Source organism: Ursus maritimus, unplaced genomic scaffold, assembly GCF_017311325.1.
Source record: "Ursus maritimus isolate PB19 unplaced genomic scaffold, ASM1731132v1 scaffold_7, whole genome shotgun sequence".
NCBI classification, from domain to species: Eukaryota; Metazoa; Chordata; class Mammalia; order Carnivora; family Ursidae; genus Ursus; species Ursus maritimus.
Genome location: NW_024426885.1, coordinates 47,327,562 through 47,339,611, shown reverse-complemented (window position 1 = coordinate 47,339,611; position 12,050 = coordinate 47,327,562).

The following is a 12,050-nucleotide window of genomic DNA, read 5'->3' as shown; positions in this document are numbered from 1 at the left end:
CTCTTCCAGTTGATCCGAAAGATTGGGTTGATTTAATAGGAATGCTTCCTAAACGCGTGAACAATTATTATTGTTTTAAATTAGCAGGAATAAAATTCCACCGTCTTTCTCCCCGAAGCTACTTCCAGAGATGCCGAGCTGTAAATCCTCAGCGCCCACGAGGAGCTAGACAAACAGCCATCGTTGCTGCAAGGAAATGCTGCCTCTAGAAACCTTGCCAATCCATATTTCTCCCTTAAGGGAAGGGGAAGGAGCTACAGAGCAGGGAGGAATTGTTTCTTTTCACGTTAAAAGGGAACCTTATAACTCTTTCCTGCCCTTCTAGCTTCACGAGAGAGGCCCGAGGTCGAGCACGTCTGGCTGAGTGAAAGAGGAAAACACGAATTACATTTCACTAAGGGAGGCTCGAGTGGGTTTCACAGCGCAAGCTGGTGCACGTTACCCTCACGCCCTGCTCACACCCGCTTTGTCCCTGACTTGACATCAACGCACCCACTCTTCTGCCTTGGGTCCTAGCTGCCAGACTGCACTTAGCAACTGGGGACTCCCCACTCATTGTGTGAGTCTGCTTCCTCTCTGGGCCTCAGTTTCCCTTCTCTGCCCACGAGTCCTGACCGTGAGGTTCTCAGTCAATGATGGCATTGGTTGTTTTTCCCCCATCTCTTGTGCAACCAAGTCACATAGAACTTCCTCTCGCCCTTAAACTCCCTCTCTTTGGGAAGGACAGACGAGGCACGCACGGCGGTCCCCTGGCCCAGCTATTGCCGTACTCTCCCGGGGGCTCATTTCTCTACAGATTCCAGGACCCCAGGGCAGATGGGCAGGTGATTGTGATCAGCGGCTCACATGGGAACCTCAAAGCACGTGGGGATCAGGTCTGGCTACGGCTAAAGGCTTTTCCTGCCGTGCCCAGGGTTTAGAACTTTATTCCATAGACCACAGGGAACCACAGAAGGGCTTTAAGTAGAGACGGGTCCAGCAGTGTGATGTCAGGTATGACACTCCACCTCTGAAACCTTGTTCTCCTCATGTACAAACTGGGAACAGAAAGAGCATGCGCCCCTCAGAGGGACTGGTCAAATACATGGAAATGTGCCTAGCAGAGTTTCTGATACACAATCGTCCTGGGAAAGTGGTGATTGAATCTAAATGTGTTCACTCACTCCCCCCCCCCCAAACTCACCAAGCATGCTTTGTGCACACACACACACGTGCGCACGTACACACACATCTTCTTACCCCTGGCTCCAGCCCCACCAGGGTCACTCCTGATGATGATTTTCCTCTGCAAGCGTTCCCAGCACACGGACCTGTCTCGGCACTGTTCCCCGCACCCCAGCCCCACCGCACCCTTCCTCCCTGGCAGTTTGTTTGGAAAGTCTTGCTCGGCCTCGGGGAGTGGGCCACATGTGCACGTGGGTTTGTGGTTTCTTAACTGAGCTTCCTTGGGAGTGAAGTAGGACCTGAGCTCCTGGAGCTGTGGGGGTGACAGAGGGGTGGGGACAGGGGATGAGAGGGAGACCACTGCGGGGGAATAAAGGTCCTGGGGACCAGCCCGTGCTGGTGTGTGTCCTATCCTCTACTGTGGCAAATGGGAGAGGCACAGAATTCCCTGAACCAAGGAAGAATCCTTCCAGGGGCTGCTGAGCCCTCCTGCAAGGGGGTGGGGGGATAGGAAGGGAGTGTCCTGCAGGCCCCTAGACTTCTTCCTTGCCTCTCTTCCACTGGAGGACCAGGAGCAAGCTCTGCAAGGCCCCTTCATGCTGCGTGACCCCATCCTACTGTGGGCAGGAGTCCTGGCTGTCCTGGACCGGTCCATGCTGGCTGAATCCTGCCGCCCTGTCACCTGGCTCCAAACTCTTACAGCCCCTGCTGCTGTCACAAGGTCACAAACAGCTGACTATTACATGTAACAGACAGGTCACAAACAGCTGACTATTACATGTAACAGAATTTCCCCAAACATGGAGAAATTATGGGAAACACAGTAGGAAGCAAGTTAAAATGGATGATTTGACAGGTGGCAGGAGACTGACCCCCAGTTTCCACCTGAAGTCCAGCCTGGAGCTAAGGGCTGTCTTCCCCACCCCAAGAGAGCTTCTTTCACCCTCCCTTGTTCCTGAGTCCCTGACGCCCTAACCCCTCCTTCTCCTTGAGCTTCCAGGGGACGGCCCCTAACTACCACAGAGAAGAGAGAAGGAGGGTGTTCTGGAAGCCCACTACCTGGGCACTTCCTCTCACCAAGTCTTTCCCCAGAAATCTGGGATGTAAAAACGATCCCTACTTTACAGGTAAGGAGCATGAGGCTCAGAGAGGTACAAGGAATGGCCCAGAGGTCCAGATGTAGGACATGGTCGAGTCAGCTCTCCTACCCACTCATGCGCCCATTCCTTCAAAAGATCGCAGTTGCCCGCTCAGAAGCAAGGGCTCCTGAGTCACTTCACGGCTGAGCGGGAGAAGCCCGGGAGTGGGGGAGCCTCTGAAGGTGGCCAGCGGGAGCCTGTGCCCCGCGTCTTTACCTTCCCAGCTGGCCCCGGCTGGCCGTGACGTCTTGGGGAGCAGCGAGCCATGGTCCCAGGAAGCTTGGGGAGTTTAACAAATGTTTTTAAAACCTTTTCATACACAGATAATGATCCTTATTAGGACCTGAAAAAGCAGTCACTCACGCCACATCCCAGCTTTAAGGAGCATTTTATTATTACATGCCACTTCACGAATTCATGAGAAAAGCTGTGGCCCATTTGTCAGTGGGGCCAACGCCTGGGGACGTGGCGGAGAGGCCTTTGTCCTCCAGCCGACTGGGCCAGATTCCCTGCTCCACCTGCCGCACGCAGACACCCACCACTCTCCAGCCACCAGCCCACCAGCTGCAGCCCCTGAAAGGACCCACCTTGAGGCTGCCGTGGCCCCAGGTCCCCCCCCCCCACCCCAGGCGGCCCTGCCTGTCTCTTCCCTAAGGCGCGGGGGAGAGGTACTTTCACATGGGGGGGGGGCAGGGTTATGAGACACAGATGCCTGGTCCCCAGCCCCGATTCTGAATCCTTAACCAGGTGCCCAGACCAATATTTGGGGAACCACCAGGACTTGAGACATGAGCCTCTGATGTCTGCGTGATGCACCTGGATCTGCCCACGGGCTGAATGACCTTGGGCAAAGCTCTTTGGTTTTGCTTAGCGGCCCCATTTGTAAAACGGGGATGTCATATCTCTCTTTCAGTGATTTTTGCAAATATGACATCATCCCACGTGACCGAAGAGTGTTTTGTCATGACACTGCCAAGTCTGCCTTGCCGTTTGAATGATGGAATCATTGCATTTAGAGCAGGAAGCCACCAAGGTCAGGGTGAAAAACAGCTGATGAAACTAGACCGAGGAGATAGTTACACAAGCCTGTGGGTGTACGAACTGCCACTGAATGGGCTAATTTTATGTTATGTGAATCCTACTTCAATACAAAATGGTTAATTTTATGGTATGTGAATTTTACCTCAATACAAAAAAAAAATCAAAAGTTCCTTTGCATCTTAAACGTGACATGCTGACCAGCCTCTGAGCCTTTGTCCAGGCTGTTCCCTCTGCTCGGTTAGTTCCTAGTCATATTTCAAGCATCTCGGAAATCATTTCCTCCAGGGCTCCTCTGCTGGCCTCCCAAGGACGTGCCCCTTATTGCTGCGTCCCACGCAGTAAGGAACGTGATCACAGACTGTTTGGGGTCCACTTGGCCACACCTCACTCAGAGATGGGCTTTGGGGTAGGGGTGAGGGGACAGGTCCCAGCTCCACAGCTGTCCCTCATTGGGTGCATGGTAGGTGCCCGGTATTTGCTTGAAGAGTCTGAATGGAAGATCTGACTCTCTCCGGCCCTGGTTTTAGAGATGAAGCCAGTGGGACCCAGAAGAGGGCCAGGCCCTGCCGCAGGGCACACTGTTTCTCAGTTGGTGGAGGAACCCAGGCCAGAGCCCCATCCCCGCCAGCTCCCCCTGGGCAGAAAGCACAGCCCAGATGCACGAGCCTCTCCTGCCCAGCCATTAGCTAATCTGGCCACAGCCAGCGTGCCAGGACCTTCTGTCTGCCCTTCCTGTTTCCCCAGGGCACCGCTGTTTACGTTGTCAAGGACTTATCACAAACAGGCAGGCAAAGAGCCGTGTCCTAGGGAACCTTGTCCCCAGAAGCTCCTACCAGCACAAGGTTTTGGCCACTGGGACCTTCAGCTTTCATGTACACCTGCTGGAAACCACTCACACACAGGGCCTCAGTTTCCCCACCTCTACCATAGCAGATGAACAACGGCTTACTGATGTAACACCACTGTCACGTGACATGGCAAAGAGCCAGGCCTCACAATCGGACCACCTGAGTCTGAATCCCAGTTCTGCTTGTAACCGTGGGACCCTGAGCAGGTGATCTCACCAAGGTCTGCCTTGTTTCCTCTCTGTAAAATGGGTATGCCCCTAGTATTTGCTTTCCAGGGGTGTCGTGCTTTGCAGGACTGAGAATCATACCTGTAAACACTCACGGATGTGAGCTGTGATTTGCGTACGTCCTTCCCCTGCCCTCCACGGGCTCGCACCTGGTTGCTCTTCCCTTACAAAGTGGAAGATCGGAGCCTGTCATGGTGCTTACCATGGGGGGGCCGTCAGCCCCTGGCCAGCACGGGTCACAGGACAGACGGAACACACGGAGCACAGGCAGGGAAGGCCTAGGTGTGGGCGGGCCCTGGCTCTGGCCTTCTTTAAGCCACTTTGACCTTGAGCACATCATAAAAACGAAAGGAGGGGCACAGTTTATAGAGGGAGAGCCTGAGACCCAGAGAAGGCTGAAGCTGCCCTCATTCACCCAGCTATGCAGATGTGACCTGTGGGGCACAGTGGGGAGAAGCCAGGCCTGGGGCCAGTCGCTGCCCTTGCTGGCCCTCTGCCACCACCCCCAGCGATATAGGGAGCACATTAATCCTACCCTCCCCACCCTCGGAAGGGGCACTGTGGATATGAAGGGCTGTGAGCTGTATCTCCTGGCAGGTGAGCAGAACAAGGCACCTGCCAGTTACCAGATGTCACCCCACTCTTCGTTCCCACCCCCCGGTCACCAAATCTGCTCCTCGGCCTTGTGACGCTCCTCTCACCGGCCACCGAGTCTCGAGGTCACAAACCTGCCCTTTCTCCATTCTTATACTTCCCTCCTTTCCACAAGGCCTATCAACTCTGCCTTAAACACATGCCCCAAAGCCACCTCTCTCTGCCTCCACTGCCAACAAGCAGGGCCAAGCCGCAGCCATCTTGACCGGGTCTCCGCAAGAGCCTCCCGGCTTACCTTCTGACTCCAGCTCTCAGGCTCCTGCCTTGAGTTCATTTGAAAAGTAAGCGGATCCTACACTTCTCTGTTTAAAACCCTCCTAAGCTTCCTCATCTGGTTAGAATAAAGCACAAGCCCCTTACCTGTCCCACGCGCGACCTGACAACCTTCTCCAGTCCTACCTCTCTCCCTGGCCTTGCCCCAGCCACACAGGACAAGCCAAGTTCTCTCCCTTCTGTGCGTTCTCCCCCTGGTCTTCCCATGGCTGCCCCCTTTGTATCCTACAGATCTCGAATGGGTGTCCCCTCTTCAAAGAGGCCATCCCCACCGCCCCAGTAAACACCCTGTAAGCCGTGAAAACCCATCAACTCTTTAAGGGTTCTGCTGGAGGAAGCTCACCGTCTGACCTTTTTCTTCTATGTTTGTGTTGTAGTCTATCTTTTTTCTCACAAGACAGAGGGCGAGACATACCCCTGAGCTTGGCTGGCGAGCCCCAGCACGAGCACAGAGCCTGGCACACGTGTTTGCTGGCTGAATGAAGGATGGATGGGTGGTTGAGATAAAGCTTCCAAAGTCCATACTGGGTCCAAAGGTTCGCTCAGAAAGGGACCTAAGGCCTTAAGTGAAGAAATCAGTCCAATGGCAGCATCCACCAGGCAAAGTAGCAGAGACAACTAGCTTAATACAGCCAAGTCTCAGCTGTGCCGTTTCTTCAGCCACCAACATTCTACTCCCTCTTCACCTGCCTCCAAAACTTCTACTTAGCTTTCAACACTTAACTCCCATCAGCCCTGGGACAAGCCTTCCCTGACCGTCTCCCTCAGCCTGTCACATCGCTTCTGTTCCTGTAGACCCCCTCCTGCCTCTAGTCTGGGTTCTGATCTGCACTCTGTTTTAGTCTGTGACCCCTCGGGAGCCGGGGCCGAGGCGGAGCCAGATCACGGTGCCACCACGGAATACAGCCCATGGTACCGCACTGGCATTTGGTAATTTGCTCACTACCCATGCAGGCAACAAACCTAAGGAAATGGTGATGTATAGATGAGCTCTCTGCCCCCGGGAGCCTGCTTGCAACCCAAATGGAGAGACAAAGATGATCGTATGACAGGCTAGTTGCTTTAATGGACAGAGACATAAAAAGTACGATGGCATCATAAGGATGAGCAAAGATAAGTCATTATAAAATGACACACACAGTGGGACATCATTCATACAGAACTTTAAAACCTGAAAAGCCAATCTATATATTGTTGATGAATACATAAATATGTGGTTAAAAAATACATGAAACCATGTATGAGAATGAGAAACACCATCTCTGGGAAAGGAAGAAAGGGGATAGAATTGTGGAGGTCCGCATATGGGGCTTCAACCATATCTACAGTGTTTCAATTCTTACAGAGAAAAATCTGAAGTACACATGGCACGATATTAGGATAAAGTTGGGTGGGTGGTCCATGGTTGTTTGTTATAATAGCTAGTAGAGTCTGAGGGTTTGAAAAATTTCAAGATCATTTTATATTAAATGCAGTGTGATTAAAGGAAAAGCATTCAATCTGTTGAATGAATGCCAGATGGATGGATGGATGGATGGATGGATGGATGGGTGATGGGTGGCTGGGAGGATGGGAGGATGGATAGATGGGTGGGTAGTGGGTAGCTAGAAAGGTAAATGAATGGGTAGATTGAGGAATAGACAGGTTGAATGAATAGATGGCAGAAACAGTGCTAAAGATTCTCAAAGCTTACCCAATTCATTTTACATTTATTGAGTGCTTGACCCCTTGTCGAGTCCCTGATCCCAGTCCCTGACCATGCTGCATCCAGGATTCTGACAAGTCACTTCCCTCAAAGCAGGGGCCAAGATTCAGGCCAAATGAGGAGACAGAATGCAGTGCTGCAGACAATATGGTCACAGATGTGTGTCCACTATGCTGAAAGACCAGAGAGAAAGAGACACCAGCTCCCATAGGGTCTTCTCTACAGGGGAAGCAGAATTCCTGCTGTGTCTTCGAGGGATGCACTGTTCTCCTGAAGAAGAAAGGGAGCCTGGTATTCCGGGCAGAGGGATACCCAAGCCACATGGGGAGAAGTGGGACCACGGAGAGTCAAGGAGCCACTTGCAAAGGAAACATGGTCGAAGGGGAAGAAAGATAAAGCCAGCAGGGGAATTGAGTCCTGCTGTGAAGGGTCTGGATGGTCACACTGGGAGATGGGACCTCCTCCAAAGGCCAGAGATATCCAAATCGGGCCCATTGTCAGAATCATCTGATTGGACTGGAAAGGAGGTAAGCCCAGGAATCCATATGGCTCAAAATCTGCCCTCACCATCAGCCAGTTTCCTCCGCTCCACTCCACTCTGGCTCATGGAGGAGACCAGCAGGAAGTGGCTCAGCTGTGGCCTGGTCCTTTAGGGCAGGACCGGCAGTGGTGGCCCCCTCCATGGTCCCAGCACATGTTCATTTGACATTGGGTTTGACGGCCCAACCCGGGGCCAGGCAAGGGAGGGAGACGCGGAGCCCGCGTACGTGTCTGCACATTGACCCTGATGCAGCACGTTTTTATCTCACCAAAAAATTCTCCAGCAAGAATCTTTATTGCTCGGCACAGTCTCCCAGCTAACTAGGAGAGCATTTTTCTAATTACATTTCCCTTGAAATACACCCGGGTTTGAGTTAACACCTCTTCAGCCTGCCAAAACCTAAGTCATTTTAAAATTAGTTCTGGAGGTTTTGCAAAAACCCCACCGGGATGCAGCATTCCTTTCCCACCAAGCTGTGTGCTGAAAACTCTCCCCAGACGCCAAGAGCGATTTTCCTTGGAGACTCTGCGGAGAGAGCCCAGGGAAAGGCCCACATCCTGGCCCACCAGAATCTCCTCTCACTCAGATCTGTTGAACAGCCCTCGCAATGCTGCAGATCGATAGAATCATAAATGCATTTTGCCCTAAGCAGTCTCTCTGATACTTTTTAAAAAACATACGGATGGGAGGGAAATGTGATCCATATGGTTTTGAATCATTAACACTTAAATCGTCAAAATAGAGATTTTTTTTTTTTCCTGGAGAAATTTCCTAGCCAAGGCGCCTTTAGCGGCTCTTTAATAAACTGTTTAAAATTCTGTTGTTCCCCCTAAAACACACAAGCACATGCCAACATTTGCAGCCCATGTATACACACCCCACTAACTCTGAGAGGGCATCATTGGGAAACACAGCCCATTAGACACCATCCAACCCCAAGATGGTGGGTTAAAAGGCCCTTGAGATACCTGTGAGCACTGGTGGTTCAATTACTCGGGCCGGAGAGTTCCATACAACTTCAGAGCTCATCTGGACAAGCTCTTTCATGGTATAGATGAGAAAGCTGAAGACCAAAGAAGGCTCAGTCTCTTGAAGAGTTAATACACGTCATGGAGACTTCTATTGGGAGAGGAAACTGCATGAGCAAAGTGCCTGCCCCGTTGTCGCATGTGACTTCATGGTTGGGTGTGAGGTAGGGATACAGACCAGCGAGAGACTGACCCCAGAGCATGTTCCATGGCTCCCCGCAGTCTAAATACAGCAGCCTCCTTCTCTAGCCCGTAGGCCAAGGTTGTGAGAGAGGCAACCATCTCGACAGAACACAGGTCAGAGCCTTACCCCTTGGAGCCATGGAAGGGATGGCTTAGCGAGATAAGGTGAACAGTGTAAAGGTCATTGCCAGAGCTCTTGGGAGAAAAGATGATGGAATGGACTTAAGGAGAGAAAGGAAGACACAAACCTGAAAGAGGTTTTGGAGAGAACCTTGATAAGATTCGGGGAGAGGCATGTAGTCCGTGAAGGAGAAGCAGCATGAACAGTTTGAAGACAGAAAGAAAAGAAGCTGGTCTCGATTTTGTGTGGAAGCGGGAGGTAAGACGGTCAGACGACAACGGGACCCGGAGAGGCCAGAGCTGATGTCGGGGCTGTGGGAGAGAAGATAGGTCCCCAGAGCGACTCCAAATAGCACACAGGTTCTCTCTGGCTTCTGGTCTCCTGATACGGGTCCCAGTTCTCACCCCTTTGTACGTTCTAAGGTGTCAAGCTGAGGAAATGGAGCTCCTGCAGGCCGGCTCAGAGGCCCCTCTCCTCTGCCTTTCTTTCTTAATTGTCCAATGACAGAGACCTCAGGTTCAAAGGCAGCAGCTGAGTAGACATGAGGGACAGGAAGAGGGGAGGAGGCAGAAGCGGAGAGGAGCTCCCTCCTCTTTCGGCCTCCCTCCCGTGTTTCCCAAACCAGACCTCAGCACTCTGCTCAATGTTGGCCAAGTGACTCCCCATCTCCGGGCCTCCTGATGAAATGAGAGACTTGGAGGCAATGATCGCCAAGGGCCTTTCAGCCCTCCTGGCCTCCAAAGCACAGCTTTGGACGTGGATGGGCTGAGTTGCCGCAGGGAGCCCCGGCCTCTCTGGAGACGGGCCCGGGCCTCTGTCATTGCGTAAACACGATGCAGGCCTGTTTGGTGCCGCATAGCTGTGGTTTTCTGCTTTCCCCAGCAGTAGCTACAGGGCCGCTGTTGAGAAGGCCCAGCAGGGAGGGAGAGGCCGGGGAGGAGAGCAGGAGAGAGGGCTCCTCTGTGCTGCCTCCCAGGCTGCGCTGGGAAGTTTGCAAAAGGGAAACAACATGCATGGAATAGCCCCTTTCCATCTTTCCCCAGCAATCCCAAAGAAAGTGGGTACTTTCTAGCTTCTTTTGTAATAGCAAACACAGCCTCCAGGTTGTCCTGCCTTTGCTTCGGAGTAGACATGCTCACGTAATCATGAACTTGGCTGTGAACAGGTCTTAGAGTGAAACAGCAAAGCCCAGAGGGCAAGATGTGGGTGAACGTGGAAGCCCTCAGCAGAAGGAACAACGGACCCTGCCAGGCAAGCTTGGTACCAGTGTGCATTTCAACACGTCCAGACCCGCAGGGGGCCCTGGCACACAGTAGGCCCAGGTAATCCGGTGTGTATGAAGCCAAGCAGAACCCAATCCTGGGAGAATACGAGTTCATCCTCAAAGAGAAGAAATGGCCACAGGACGTGATTGGTGCCTCCACACGGATCCCCTGGCCTGGGGCCTGTGTAGCCCACCCCCCACCGCAGGGCTGCAGGGATCGCTAAGAGCGCCCACCATACCCTTCTCCACAGAACAGTGCTTGGCCGATAGGAGCTGTCTTAGCAGATGCCAGGAAAGTTGCCCATCCCTCCAAGGGGCAGTCCTCCACCCGCGACTTGCAGATGCCAGAGTTTAAACCCCAGCCACCTCGCTTCAAGTTGAGACAAATCATTGGTGCAATTCACACTCCAGAGTTCCCCAGGAGATCAGGCTGAGTGAACGTCACATCTCTGCTCAGCTCCTTCCCCTCCTCGCCCTCCCTCCCCGCCTTACTTGTCTCTCCTAGGAACCCCCTGCTCTGCACGCCACTTGTACCAACAGAACTCCCTATTTCAGCCTCTGTTTCTAGGGAGCCTGCTCTGAGACAACGGGGACAGCTTTACAGATGAGACCCCGCTCAGGGAGCGGCCTCTCCTACCCGGGGACTTGTCAGGCTGCTCACCAGGCAGCAAGAAAGAGCAGAGGGCACATGACAGCTGGCATTTTGCAGGGTTAAGAGCTTCTTGGTCCGGCTCTGCACCCCCAGGAGGGCTGGTGTGCAGTCGCAGACACAGCCAGAGCGCGGGTCAGCTGGTCGACCCTTCAGAGGCTCCCCAGGGCTGCAAGAAATGAAGACCCACCGGGGCTCAAGGGCTGCTGGTCCATTTGGCCTGCTCCCCGGGGACCAGCACAGACAGAAGACAAGGGTCTGCAGATGACCCAGGCCAGAGCACCACAAGGCCAAGAAGCTGGGGTCTGGAGCTTGGCCAGAAGGGCGGAGCTGCTCCTGGCCGAGGACTTCACCAATGCCACAAGGCCTTACCTGGTGGCACCAGAGCTCCCAAACCGTGCAAATACTGACCACAGAGGCAAGCGCAGTGTAAGAGTGACTGTAATAGATGCGTTGGGCCAAGTGCCATTCTGGGCCTCGCCTGCTGCCAGCCCCTTGCCAGGAAGGAACTCTGTCCCCCCACCGCTCCCGGGAGGTACTATCGTCTCCACTTGAGAGAAGATGGAGGGCGTGCCCACTTGGGTCGCACAGGTAGTCAGGAAAATGCACGTGCACACACAGCACACAGGCGTGGCCCCTCTCCCAGTCCACCGTCGGGGATGGACGCAGCACCCTGCACCGGACGGCTTATTAAGGACACCGCCCTTAAGACGGCAGCCCTCGCAGCTCTGGCTCGCAGACCCTCGCCCTCCCCGGGCACCCCCTGCAGCTGGCGCCCCGCAGCCCAGAGAGGCCAAGCCGGCACCCAGCATGCGGCCACCTCCTCCCCTGCTCCTTAGGGCCTCCAAAGCCGTCTACCCCCCTTTCCCAGGTGGGGGCTGAGCCGAGGTCTCCAGCACTGTGGGGGAAACAGCTGTGCCAGAAATCAGGGCTGCTTGTCTGTGTCCCAATTTCCATTCACAATGGGAGAGACACATTGCCCCGAGGCCATGACTTCTGACCTTCTGTGAGGCCAGCATTGGGGGTGCTGGCCTGCAAGTACACAGATGTCCCAGAGGGCGCCAGGCACCTTCAGATACTCTCAAAGTTACCCAGACCCTGTGACTCCAGGCTGAGAGCTCCTCCTTACAACAGCTACCCTCATTCGGAAGTCCCTCGAGAGAGAGGTGCCTGGCTCTAACCCATGGCTCCCAGGCTCAGAGCTCTGAATTTG